A 13,825-nucleotide genomic window follows, 5' to 3' on the forward strand; every position below is an offset into this window, starting at 1 on the left:
GTCCTCCTGGATGGAGAAAGAAAAATGTTGTGAAGAAGAAACGGAGAGTGGTGGTCATGGGGGATTCCCTGTTGAGAGGAACAGAGGCCGCTATCTGCAGACCGGATATAACTTCAAGAGAAATGTGTTGTCTTCCAGGTGCAAAAATTAAAGATGTGTCTGACAGGATATCAGGACTCTTCAGGTCTACAGATGACTACCCATTCCTGCTACTACACGTGGGGACAAACGACACCGCAAGAAACGAACTGGAAACCATCTGCAGAGACTTTGAAAACTTAGGCAAGAAAGTGAAAGAACTGGGAGCGCAGGTGGTCTTCTCTTCCATCCTCCCAGTGGATGGCCATGGAACAAGGAGGTGGAATAAGATTCTGCAGGTGAACAACTGGCTACGTCGATGGTGCCGTCAGCAACGATTTGGATTTCTAGATCATGGAATGAATTACCTATACGATGGACTACTTGCTAGAGATGGGGTGCACCTTACGAAGACTGGAAAACATGTATTTGGAAGTCGCCTTGCTACACTTGTAAGGAGAGCTTTAAACTAGAACAACGTGGGAAGGGAAGCAAAAGACCAGAAAAAGCCATACACCTGACAAATGCTATTGAGAACTCTGCTATTAGAAGTGGAAAGGAAGAACAAAGACAAAAGAATCTAAATAATAAAAATATTGGAGAAAGAGAAAACAATCACAAACTAAAATGTTTCTATACTAATGCACAAAGCATGGGCAACAAACAAGGAGAATTGGAACTACTAACACAGGAAAAGAAATATGATGTCATTGGAATCACTGAAACTTGGTGGGACGGTACACATGATTGGAATACTAGACTAGAAGGATACAACTTATTTGCAAGAAACAGACTTGATAAACGAGGAGGAGGTGTCGCATTGTATGTTAGAAACGCGTATATCTGCACAGAGATTGAAGCTTCTGAGACTGGGAATTCTGTGGAAACTGTTTGGGTAAGAATACAAGGACAGAACAATGGAAAGGACACCATTGTAGGCATTTACTACAGGCCGCCTGTGCAAGCTGAAGATATGGATGAACTCTTTATGCATCAAATGGCCAAGTTCTCCAAAAAATATGACATAGTTGTCATGGGAGATTTCAACTATCCAGACATTGGTTGGGAATCTCTCTCAGGCAAAACTAACAGGTCAAGGAAATTCTTATCCTCTCTTGCTGACAACTTTATCTTCCAAAAGGTAGGGGAGAAAACAAGGGGAACTGCTACCTTGGATCTAATCCTTATAAACAGGGAGGAAATGGTTGAGTAGGTAAAAGTGGCTGGGACCCTAGGAGGTAGCGACCATGCTATTTTAGAATTTTGGATAACTAGAGGAGGAAGACCTGTGAAGACTCAGATGTCAAGGTTAGATTTCAGAAAGGCAGATTTTAAGGGATTCAGAGAGAGAATTAGAGGGATCCAATGGCTGGATATCCTGAAAGACAAAAATGTCTAGGAAGGATGGGAAATCTTGAAAAATGAAATTCTCAAAGCACAATTGTTAACAATTCCGAAAAGAGGGAAGAATAGGAAGCATTTAAGGAAACCAGGATGGATGAACACAGAACTTAAGCACATGCTAAAAAGGAAGAAAGAAATGTTTATAAAATGGAAAGAGGGAGGCATGTCTAAAGAAGAATATAATGCTATCTGCAGAACCTGCAGGGCACAAATCAGATTATCTAAAGCTGACAATGAATTGAGGCTTGCAAGAGATGTCAAAAGCAATCATAAAGGATTTTGGGGATATGTCAAAAGTAAAAGAAAAGTCAAAGATGCTATAGGATTTTTACAGGATGAAAATGATGAAATGGTAAGACAGGATGTTGAGAAGGCCGAACTTTTAAATTCCTATTTTGCATCTGTTTTCTCTCAGAAAGGAAATGTAACCTCAGCTGTTCTTCACTGTCCTATTAAGGGAATAGAAGAATCAAGGATATCTATAAACAAAAAGATAGTGAGGAAACACTTAGCTAACCTAAATGAATTCAAGTCTCCAGGTCCAGATGAATTACACCCCAGAGTACTGAAGGAGATAGCAGAAGAAATTTTTGAACCCCTCTCCATAATCTTTGAAAATTCTTGGAGAACAGGAGAAGTCCTAGAAGACTGGAGAAGAGCAAATGTTGTTCCTATCTTCAAAAAGGGGAAGAAGGTGGACCCAGGCAACTATAGGCCGGTGAGCCTGACTTCTATACCAGGAAAGATCTTTGAACAATTTAATAAATTAAACAACATGTATGTCAGTACCTAGATAAGAATGAAGTGATTAAACAGAGTCAGCATGGGTTTGTAACTAATAAGTCATGTCAGACTAACTTAATTTCCTTCTATGATGGAATCACTGATTGGGTGGATCAAGGAAATGCTGTAGATATAGTATATCTTGACTTCAGCAAAGCATTTGACAAAGTATCTCATACAATCCTTATTGAAAAAATGACTAAGTATGGAATGGACAAGGCAACTGTTAGGTGGATTCATAACTGGCTTAGTGATCGGACCCAAAGAGTAGTCGTAAATGGCTGCACATCCAGTTGGAAGAATGTCTCAAGTGGGGTACCACAGGGCTCTGTCCTGGGCCCTGTATTGTTCAACATCTTTATCAATGATTTAGATGAAGGAATTTAGGGTAAACTGATTAAATTTGCTGATGTCACAAAGCTAGGAGGGATAGCTAATACTAGAGAAGAGAGAGAGAGGATTCAAAAAGATATAAATAAACTGGAGAAGTGGGCAGCAACTAACAGAATGGTTTTTAACAGGGAAAAATGCAAAGTACTACATCTGGGCAATAAAAATGAAAAAAGCATATACAGAATGGGAGGAATAGGGCTAAGCAACAGCACATGTGAAAAAGACTTGGGTATACTAATAGATCACAGACTGAATATGAGTCAACAGTGTGATGCAGCAGCAAAAAAGGCAAATGCAATTCTAGGATGTATTAACAGAAGCATACAGTCTAGATCACGTGAAGTGATTATTGCCCTCTACTCCTCTTTGGTCAGACCTCATCTGGAATATTGTGTCCAGTTTTGGGCACCACATTTTAAAAAAGACATCAACAAACTGGAGCAAGATCAGAAAAGAGCGACCAGAATGGTGACCGGTCTGCAAACCCTGTCTTATGAGGAAAGGTTGCAGGATTTGGGAATGTTTAGTTTGCAAAAGAGAAGACTGAGAGGAGACTTAATAGCTGTCTACAAATATCTAAAGGGCTGTCACATTGTAGAAGGATCATCGTTATTCTCATTTGCACAAGGAAAGACTAGAAGCAATGGGATGAAACTGAATGGGAGGAGACACAGATTAGATATTAGAAAAAACTTTTTGACAGTTAGAGTGATCAATGAGTGGAACAGGCTGCCAAGAGAAGTTGTGAGTTCTCCTTCAATGGAAGTCTTCAAACAGAGGCTGGACAGACATCTGACTGGGATGATTTAGCGAATCCTGCTTTGAGCAGGAGGTTGGACCAGATGGCCCAGGAGGTCCCTTCCAACTCTATGATTCTATGATTCTATGATAATGTCTTTCATGCTTCCCTTCCCTCTGATTTTCTTCCGGTTCTTAATGTTTACAGATGTGTTTTATGACAATTGCCTGTGGTACTGCTACATGTATAACTATGTATTACTGCTCATTGTTTATGGTATTTCCACATAAATGTGTTACCATTATATAGAAAACTGTAATAAATTGCCTGGTATTCCTGTATTATAGTATTGCAGATGTTATATGCCTTTTGTACATGTACAGTTAGGGAAAGTTAGTGCATCCTTTCTTGGGACATTAGAGAAGGGCACTCTTAGTACATAGTCTCCCGATAGATTGAGTAGATATAATTATGTTGCGGCCCACTAGATGTGGTATACTAGTGGTGCCTGATAGGATATTCATAGAGGGTTAACTGTAGGAGGGGCTGCTGAAAGTTAAGGTTAGTGCTGAACAGTGGCTTAGTCAGATGGGGCAAGGGTGCCCAAGTGTCCACATGGTCTATAGGCCCGGACAGCTCGGCAGCCACGTAACACTAAGTCATTATAGCCCACGTTACCCACGGCCACTGCAGGTCTTAGCAGTGGTCCAGAACAGGAAAAGGAAGATGTAGCGTCTGATCACCTGGGCCATGCTTTTATTGCAGAAGCTGGCTGGAATAAGGAAATGAAGGGAGTTGGAGCTTCGACGAGAACGGTACAGACGGGCTGGATGCTTCACCAGGGGTCACCAAACGAAGTGACTGATGAATTCGTGTCTGGGGCGAAACAGGCTGAAGGAAATGTCATTTTAGCAAGGTCAGGCCAGGAAGGACCTGGGAAGCAGTCTAGGACGGTCCGGTCCGGGTGTGTACTGCACAGAAGTGACAGCAAGCAAGGGAAAGATGAGGAAGCAAGCAATTGTTATAATGTACCAACTGTGGATGCAACACGCAAAATCCTAAGAAAAAAGTGTTAAAGTTGACTCGGACTGTGTTTCCATTAATCGGGGTCACCTAGAAGAGGGCTGGATGCTTCACCAGGGGTCACCAAATGTAGTGACTGATAAATTCGTATCTGGGGCGAAACAGGGTGAAGGAAATGTCATTATAGCAAGGTCAGGCCAGGAAGGAATGTACCAACTGTGGATGTAACACGCAAAATCCTAAGTAAAAAAAGTGGGACCGTTATGGCCTGGGAAGTGCCCGGGTGAAGCTGAATCTGAATATGCAGGTATGCTGAGAAGAAGAGTGTTGTTTCGTGTAGGGGAAGGACTGGACACAGCTGCTACAGTAATACAGGTCATGACTACAGTCCCGTCCCTCCCTTACAGCTGCAGCAAGGCATGTCCTCTGAAAGCAAGAGGGGTGTCTGCTCCAGTAATGAGGAAATAGGAGAGCGGGGCAGGCCAGATAGGTGCTGGTAGTGGGGGAGTCAATTATTAGGGGAAGAGATAGGGCAATCTGTCACAAAGATAGAGATCGTCGAACTGTGTGCTGCCTATCTGGCGCTCAAGTCCGACACATCGCTGATCGGGTTGACAGATTACTGGGAGGGGCTGGTGAGGATCCAGTGTTCATGGTGCACATTGTCACAAATGACAAAGTTAGAGGTAGGTGGAAGGTCTTAAAGATGATTTCAGGGAATTAGGCCTCAAGCTTGAACCAAGGTGGTATTCTCTGAAATACTGCCTGTACCACGTGCCACGCCAGAGAGGCAACGGGAGATTAGGGAGATAAATAAGTGGCTCAGGAATTGGTGTAGGAAGGAGGGGTTTGGGTTCCTGGAGAACTGGGCTGACTTCTCAGTTGGCTACATGTTCTACGCTAAGGATGGGTTGCACCTCAATGTGGAGGGTGCAGCAGTGCTGGGGGAGAAAATGGCTTGAAGGTTGGAGGAGTGTTTAAACTAGGGATTGGGGGGTATTCAATTTATAGCAGGGTAAGATAGTGCAGATAGTGACCTGGGCATAAATAAAGAAATTAGAGATGCTGTGGGGGTGGGGTTAGAACAGTTAAGATTTTAGGGAAGAATAGAGGTAATGAGAGATACATAAAGTGCATGTATATTAATGACAGAAACCTCATCAACAAAATGTAGGAATTGAAATTAATTTTGTTGGAACATAATTATGACATGCTGGGGATATCTGAGACATGGCTGGACAAGAGCTATTACTGGGCTATTAATTTACAGGGCTATAGTCTGTTCAGAAATTACCGTACAAATAAGCGAGGGGGGGGGTGTTTATATGTAAAATCATCCTTAAAACCCATCTTGCGTGATAATATATGTGAATCTAATGAAAATGTAGAGTCGCTGTGGGTGGAGATAAGGGGAGGGGAAAAAAAGAATAAATTATTGATAGGGGTTTGTTATGTCTCCAAAAATAATGGAAGCATCTGAGAATATCCTCGGAAAGCAAATATACGAAGCAGCAACTCAAAGAGAAGTCATTATTATAGGGGCCTTCAACTAATACATTGGGGAACAGAAACCTGCAGTTCCAGCAAAGGTAATAGGTTTTTGACAACTAGGAGAGACAATTACCTTTCACAACTAGTTCAGGACCCAACAAGAGGGGGCACTGCTAAGACCTAATATTAACCAACAGGCCAGACCGAATATCGAATATAAGGGTTGGGGGGTCACTTGGGTAATAGTGATCACAAAATAATAAGTTTTCATGTATCCTTTAATAAGATGTGTGGTAGAAGGGTTACAAGGACACTAAACTTCAGGAAGACAAATTTCCAACATATGAGAGATTGTCTTAGTGCAATAAACTGGGACGATATCCTGAGACATAAAAGTACACAAGGAAAATGGAGATAGCATCCTGAATGGGACCTGTGCACAATTTATACCGTATGGAAATAAACATGCTAGAAATAGGAGGAAACCACTATGGTTAAATAAAGCTGTAAGGGGCGAAATAAGTGACAAAAAGAAAGCATTTAGAGAATTAAAGCAAGTAGGTAGTGATGAGGCTTTAAATAAATACAGAAAAATAAGTAAATTCTGTAAAATGCAAATCAAGGCAGTAAAAACTGAGACAGAGAGACTCATTGCCAGAGAAAGTAAAAATAATCCCAAAATATTCTTTAGCTACATAAATAGTAAGAAACTAAAAAATGATGGTGTTGGACCCCTTCAAAATAGTCTGGGTGAAATGGTGGATTAGGAGGATGTAAAAGCCAAAATGCTTAATAACTTTTTTCAACAGTATTTACACAAGAAAATCCCATGACGGATAACATGATCAGTGATAATAAATATTCTCCATTAAATGTCAACCCAGCAGGAAGTACAGTGCCATCTAAAAATCACTAAAATTGACAAATCCCCGGGCCCAGATGGGATACAACCCCGAGTACTGCAGGAATTAAGTACAGTCATAGATAGACCATTATTTTTAATCTTTAACCCCTTCACCCCCAAGGGTGGTTTCATGACAGGGCCAATTTTTACAATTCTGACCACTGTCCCTTTATGAGGTCATAACTCTGGAACGCTTCCATGGATCCCGGTGATTCTGACATTGTTTTCTCGTGACATATTGTACTTCATGATAGTTGTAAAATTTCATTCAAATAACTTGCGTTTATTTGTGAGAAAAACAGAAATTTGGCAAAAATTTTGAAAATTTGCAACTTTGAATTTTTATGCCCTTAAATCACAGAGATACGGCACACAAAAAACTTGATAACTAACATTTCCCACATGTTTACCTTACATCAGCACAATATTGGAACAAAAATTTTTTTTTGTTAGGAAGTTATAAGGGTTAAAAGTTGACCAGCGATTTCTCATTTTTACAACACCATTTTATTTTTACGGACCACATCACATTTGAAGCCACTTTGAGGGGTCTATATGATAGAAAATACCCAAAAGTGACACCATTCTAAAAACTGCACCCCTTAAGGTGCTCAAAACCACATTCAAGAAGTTTATTAACCCTTTAGGTGCGTCACAGGAATTTGTTTGAATATTTAAAAAAAATGAACATCTAACTTTTTTCACAAAAAAAATACTTCAGGTTCAATTTTTTTATTTTACCAAGGGTAACAGGAGAAATTGGACTGCAAAAGTTATTGTGCAATTTGTCCTGAGTATGCTGATACCTGATATGTGGGGGGGAACGACTGATTCGGCGCATGGCAGAGCTCAGAATGGAAGGAGCGCCGTTTGACTTTTTCAATGCAAAATTGGCTGGAATTCAGATCGGACGCCATGTCACGTTTGGAGAGTCCCTGATGTACCTAAACAGTGGAAACCCCCTACAAGTGACCCCATTTTGGAAACTAGACTCCCCCAAGGAACTTATCTAGATATGTGGTGAGAACTTTGAACCCACAAGGGCTTTACAGAAGTTTATAACGTACTGCGGTACAATTAAAAAATCATATTTTTTCCACAAAAATGATCTTTTCACCCCAATTTTTATTTTCCCAAGGGTAACAGGACCCTAAGAGTTATTGTGCAATTTGTCCTGAGTACGCTGATACCCCACATGTGGGGGTAAACCACTATTTGGGCGCATGGCAGAGCTCGGAAGGGAGCAGCGCCATTTGACGGTTTTGGCTGGAATTGAGATCGGACATCATGTCGCGATTGGAAAACCCCTGATGTACCAAAACAGTGGAAACCCCCCACAAATGACCCCATTTTGGAAACTAGACCCCCTAAGGAACTTATCTAGATGTGTGGTGAGCACTTTGAACCCCCAAGGGCTTCACAGAAGTTTATAATGCCCGGGCATGAAAATAAAAAAATCGTATTTTTTCCACAAACATGATCAATTAGTCCCCAATTTTTTCATTTTCCCAAGGGTAACAGGAGAAATTGGACCCCAAAAATTGTTGTCCAATTTGTCATGAGTACGCTGACATATGTGGGAGAAAACTACTGTATGGACACACGTCGGGGCTCGGAAGGGAAGTAGTGACGTTTTGGAATGCAGACTTTGATGGAATTATCTGCGGGTGTCATGTGCGTTTGGGGAGCCCCTGATGTACCTAAACTATTGAAACTCCCAACAAGTGACCCCATTTTGGACACTAGACCCCCCACGGAACTTGTCTAGATGTGTGGTGAGCACTTTGAACCCCCAAGTGCTTCACAGAAGTTTATAACGCTCGGACGTGAAAATAAAAAAATCATTTTTTTCCACAAAAATTATATTTTTGCCCCCAATTTTTTATTTTCCTAAGGGTAACAGGAGAAATTGGACCCCAAATATTGTTTTGCAATTTGTCCTGAGTAGGCTGATACCCTACATGTGGGGGTAAAACACTGTTTGGGCGCATGGCAGAGGTTGGAAGGGAAGGAGCACCATTTTACTTTTTCAACTCAGAATTGGCTGGAATTGAGATCAGACGCCATGTTGCATTTGGAGAGCCCCTGATGTGCCCAAACAGTGGAAACCCCCAATTCTAACTCCAACCCGAACCCCAACACACCCCTAACCCTAATCTCAGCCCTAACCCTAGCCCTAACACTAGCCCTAACCCTAGCCCTAACCCTAACCCTAACCCTAGCCCTGGACCTAACCCTAACCCTAATGGGAAAATGGAAATAAATACATTTTTTAAATTTTATTATTTTTCCCTAACTAAGGGGGTGATAACGGGGGGTTTGATTTACTATTTATGGCAGTTTTTATGTTTGGCAGCTGTCGCACGCTAAAAGACGCTTTTTATTGTAAAAATAGTTTTTGCATCACCACATTTTGACCCACCGAGTCATGTGAGGTCTTATTTTTTGTGGGACGAGTTGACGTTTTTATTGGTACCATTTTTGGGCATGTGATATTTTTTGATCGCTTTTTATTACGATTTTTGGGACGCAGAATGAACAAAAACCAGCGTTTCATGAATTTCTTTTGGGGGGTGCGTTTACACCGTTCTGCATGCGGTAAAATTGATAAAGCGGTTTTATTCTTCGGGTCAGTACGGTTACAGCGATACCTCACTTAGGTCGTTTTTTTATGTTTTGTCGGTTTTATGCAATGAAAACTATTTTATATAAAAAATAATTATTTTTGCATCGCTTTATTCTGCGAGCTATAACTTTTTTATTTTTTCGCTGATGGTGCTGTATGGTGGCTCGTTTTTTGCAGGACAAGATAACGTTTTCAGCTGTACCATGGATATTTATATGCGTCTTTTTGATCGCGCGTTATTACACTTTTTGTTTGGCGGTATGATAATAAATCATTATTTTTTGCTTCGTTTTTTATTTTTAATTTTTAAGGGGTTCACTAAAGGGGTTAACTAATGGGACAGTTTTATAGGGCGGTTCGTTACGGACGCGGTGATATCTAATATGTGTACTTTTATTGTTTTTTGTTTTTTTATTTCCAAAAAATGGATTTATTTGGGGGAATATTTTTTTTTTTTGTAATTTATTTGGCGATTTTTTTCAAATTATTTTAACCCTTTTTTTTACTTTTTTTTAACTTTATTACATAGTCCCAGGTGGGACATCACTGTCCTGTGACAGATCGCTGATCTGTCACATCACAGATCACTGTGACAGATCAGCGATCTGTCACAGGCAGTGCAGAAGGCTTCCTCATGCCTGCGCTTTGCAGGCACTGAGGAAGCCAGCTTCCTGCAGGCCCCCGAAGGCCCCCGTCGCCATCTTGGATTCGGGGGCCTGCAGTAAAGGAGCCCCCCGCAGCAGCGCTGCACATTGGGGGGCTCAGAGAAGCACAGAGGGAGCCCCCTTCCTGCCGATGCTTCCCTTTAACCCCCGGTACACCGCGATCATGTTTGATCACGGTGTGCAAGGGGTTAACGTGTTGGGGGCGGTCCGTGACCGCCCCTAACACATTGTGCCGGGTGTCAGCTGTGATAATCAGCTGACACCCGGCCGCGATCAGCGGCGCTCACCACGTGGGCGCCGCTGATCGCGGTAGACGTACTATCCCGTCCATGGGCATAGGGGCCCGGGTCCCATGGACGGGATAGTACGTCGGATGTCAGGAAGGGGTTAAAGATTCCATAATAACAGGGTCTGTACCACAGGACTGGCATATAGCAAATGTGGTGCCAATATTCAAAAGGGGATAAAAACTGAATTTGGAAATTATAGGCCAGTAAGCTTAACCTCTACCGTGGGTAAAATCATGGTGGGTTTTCTAAGAGATGCTTTACTGGATTATTTGATGAATAACCTCATGACCCAATATCAGCATGGGTTTACGAGTTTACAAGGGACTGTTCCTGTCAAACTAATCTGATGAGTTTCTATGAAGAGGTACGTTCCGGAGTGGACCAAGGAAAAGCAGTGGACGTGGTGTATATGGACTTTTCAAAAGCTTTTGATATGGTGCCACACAAAAGGTTGATACATAAAATTAGAACAATGGGGATAGGGGAAAATATGTGCAAATGGGTTAAGAGCTGGCTCAGGGATAGGAAACAAAGGGTGGTTATTAATGGAGCACACTCGGACTGGGTCGAGGTTAGCACTGAGGTACTGCAGGTGTCGATGTTGGGCCCGTTTTTTTAAACATATTTTTAATGACCTTTTAGGGGGCATACAGAGTAGAATTTCAATATTTGCAGATGACACTAAAATCTGCAGTATAATCAATACAGAGGAGGACAATTTAATATTACAGGATGATTTACGTAAAACTAGAAGCTTGGGCTGATAAATGGCAAATGAGCTTTAATGGGGATAAATGTAAGGCAGAAGAAATAAGATGTATAATTATGCGCTTAATTGTAAAACTGTCACGATCCAGTTTTGGATCTGTTGCAGATGTGACGTTTCATATTAAAACTTTTTTCTTTCAGGACATCGGGGGTTAATGTTAGTGTTTTTTCCCCCAGTGGCCGCTGGTGTAATTACAGTGCTGCTGAGTTTTTTGATGCAGGTGGTGACCACTCCTACCATCCTTAAAAAGGTCACCTGATGCATCAGCTGACTGTTGGTTATACAGGTCCTTTTGGATACCAACTGTGCTGAAGACAGGAGATTGCTGGTGCAGTGGTGCTTCAACTGAATGCTGTTATCTGGTGCCTTACTCTGCTGTGCGATGCATTGCAGCAGAGAAAGCTAAGTGTTGTTTTTGTGCTTCCTATTCCCTGTGGTGTTTGTCTTACCTTACCTTGTGTTGTCTTAGTGCAGCAGTGGGACCAGCGTATTCACTTGCCAATTCCCTACTTAGGGATAGGAGCAGGGCAAGTGAAGGTTTAGTTATCCTGCTCAGCGACGAGTAGAAAAAACCTGTATAGGGATGGTAGTAAGAGCAGGGCACATCCTCAGGTGAGTGCAGAAGGTGTCCATTTCCCCGTTCCCTATCACAGGACCCACCATTGTTAAAGTTTTCCCTGGTTTTCCCTGGTGTGTTTTTAGTTTTGCCGTTTAGTGGCCAACCGATTGGTGGGTTGTGTCACACTGGGCCAGTCACTCCGTGACAAAAATACTGGGCAAAACTGTCACTGAAAAAGACCTGGGTGTATGGGTGGACGACAAACTAACATTTAGTGGTCAGTGTCTGGCAGCTGTAAAGGCAAATAAAATAATGGGATGCATTAAAAGAGGCATAGATGCTCATGAGGAGAACATAATTTTACCTCTATACAAGTCACTGGTTTTACCACACCTTAGAATACTGTGTACAGTTCTGGTCTCCGGTGTATAAGAAGACATAGCTGAACTACAGCGGGTGCAGAGAAGAGCAACCAAGGTTATTAGAGCACTGTGGGGTCTGCAATACCAAGACAGGTAATTACACTTAGGGTTATTACGAAGGCTTAGGCCTTTTTCACATTTCCGTTTTTTGACGTCAGTGTAAATCCACCAGAATGTGAAAAAACGGATCCGTTTCCGTTTTTTTGACGGATCCGCATTATCAGCTAGTGGTGGAAATTTAAAGGAGAGAGAGAGATTTTTCTGCAGCTAGAACGGAATTTGGGGTTAAATTTTTGTCAAGGAAATTCTTCCGGGCATGCTCAGTGTCAAATAGCGGATCCATTGCCGGATTCCATCAAAAAACGGTTGGCAACGGATCTGTCGCCCATAGGCGACCATTATAACGAATGGCGGACAGCAACGGATCCGCTGCTATCCGCTATTTTGACGCAGACAAAAAAACGTTTCATTGTTCGTCCACTCAAGTCAGCGGACGCAAAAATTTTGGCGGATCCGTCAAAAAACGGATCCAACGGGTGACCATCCGTCAAAATCCGCCACTAATGCAAGTCAATGGGAAATAAAACGGATCCGCCAAAAAAAATGGCAGATCCGTTTTTGTTTGCAAAACGGCAGATTTTGACTGATGGCAACAAACGGAAATGTGAAACAGGCCTTAGGGTGATCTTATAATGTATAAATATATGAGGGGACAGTATTAAGACCTTTCTAATGATCATTTTACTCTTAGACCTGTGACGGTGACAAGGGGGTATCCTCTACGTCTGGAGGAAAGAAGGTTTAATCATATTCACAGACGCAGATTCTTTACTGTAAGAGCAGTGAGACTATGGAACTCTCTGCCATATGATGTTGTAATGAGTGATTGACTATTAAAATTTAAGAAGTGACTGGATGGCTTTCTTGAAAAGTATATTACAGGGTATACAGTGGGGAAAAAAAGTATTTAGTCAGTCAGCAATAGCGCAAGTTCCACCACTTAAAAAGATGAGAGGCGTCTGTAATTTACATCATAGGTAGACCTCAACTATGGGAGACAAACTGAGAAAAAAAAATCCAGAAAATCACATTGTCTGTTTTTTTTTCATTTTATTTGCATATTATGGTGGAAAATAAGTATTTGGTCAGAAACAAGCAATCAAGATTTCTGGCTCTCACAGACCTGTAACTTCTTCTTTAAGAGTCTCCTCTTTCCTCCACTCATTACCTGTAGTAATGGCACCTGTTTAAACTTGTTATCAGTATAAAAAGACACCTGTGCACACCCTCAAACAGTCTGACTCCAAACTCCACTATGGTGAAGACCAAACAGCTGTCAAAGGACACCAGAAACAAAATTGTAGCCCTGCACCAGGCTGGGAAGACTGAATCTGCAATAGCCAACCAGCTTGGAGTGAAGAAATCAACTGTGGGAGCAATAATTAGAAAATGGAAGACATACAAGACCACTGATAATCTCCCTCGATCTGGTGCTCCACGCAAAATCCCACCCCGTGGGGTCAGAATGATCACAAGAACGGTGAGCAAAAATCCCAGAACCACGCGGGGGGACCTAGTGAATGAACTGCAGAGAGCTGGGACCAATGTAACAAGGCCTACCATAAGTAACACACTACGCCACCATGGACTCAGATCCTGCAGTGCCAGACGTGTCCCAC

This window comes from Dendrobates tinctorius, unplaced genomic scaffold, assembly GCF_039654945.1.
Source record: "Dendrobates tinctorius isolate UK_male_01 unplaced genomic scaffold, ASM3965494v1 ptg000032l, whole genome shotgun sequence".
Taxonomy (NCBI): domain Eukaryota; kingdom Metazoa; phylum Chordata; class Amphibia; order Anura; family Dendrobatidae; genus Dendrobates; species Dendrobates tinctorius.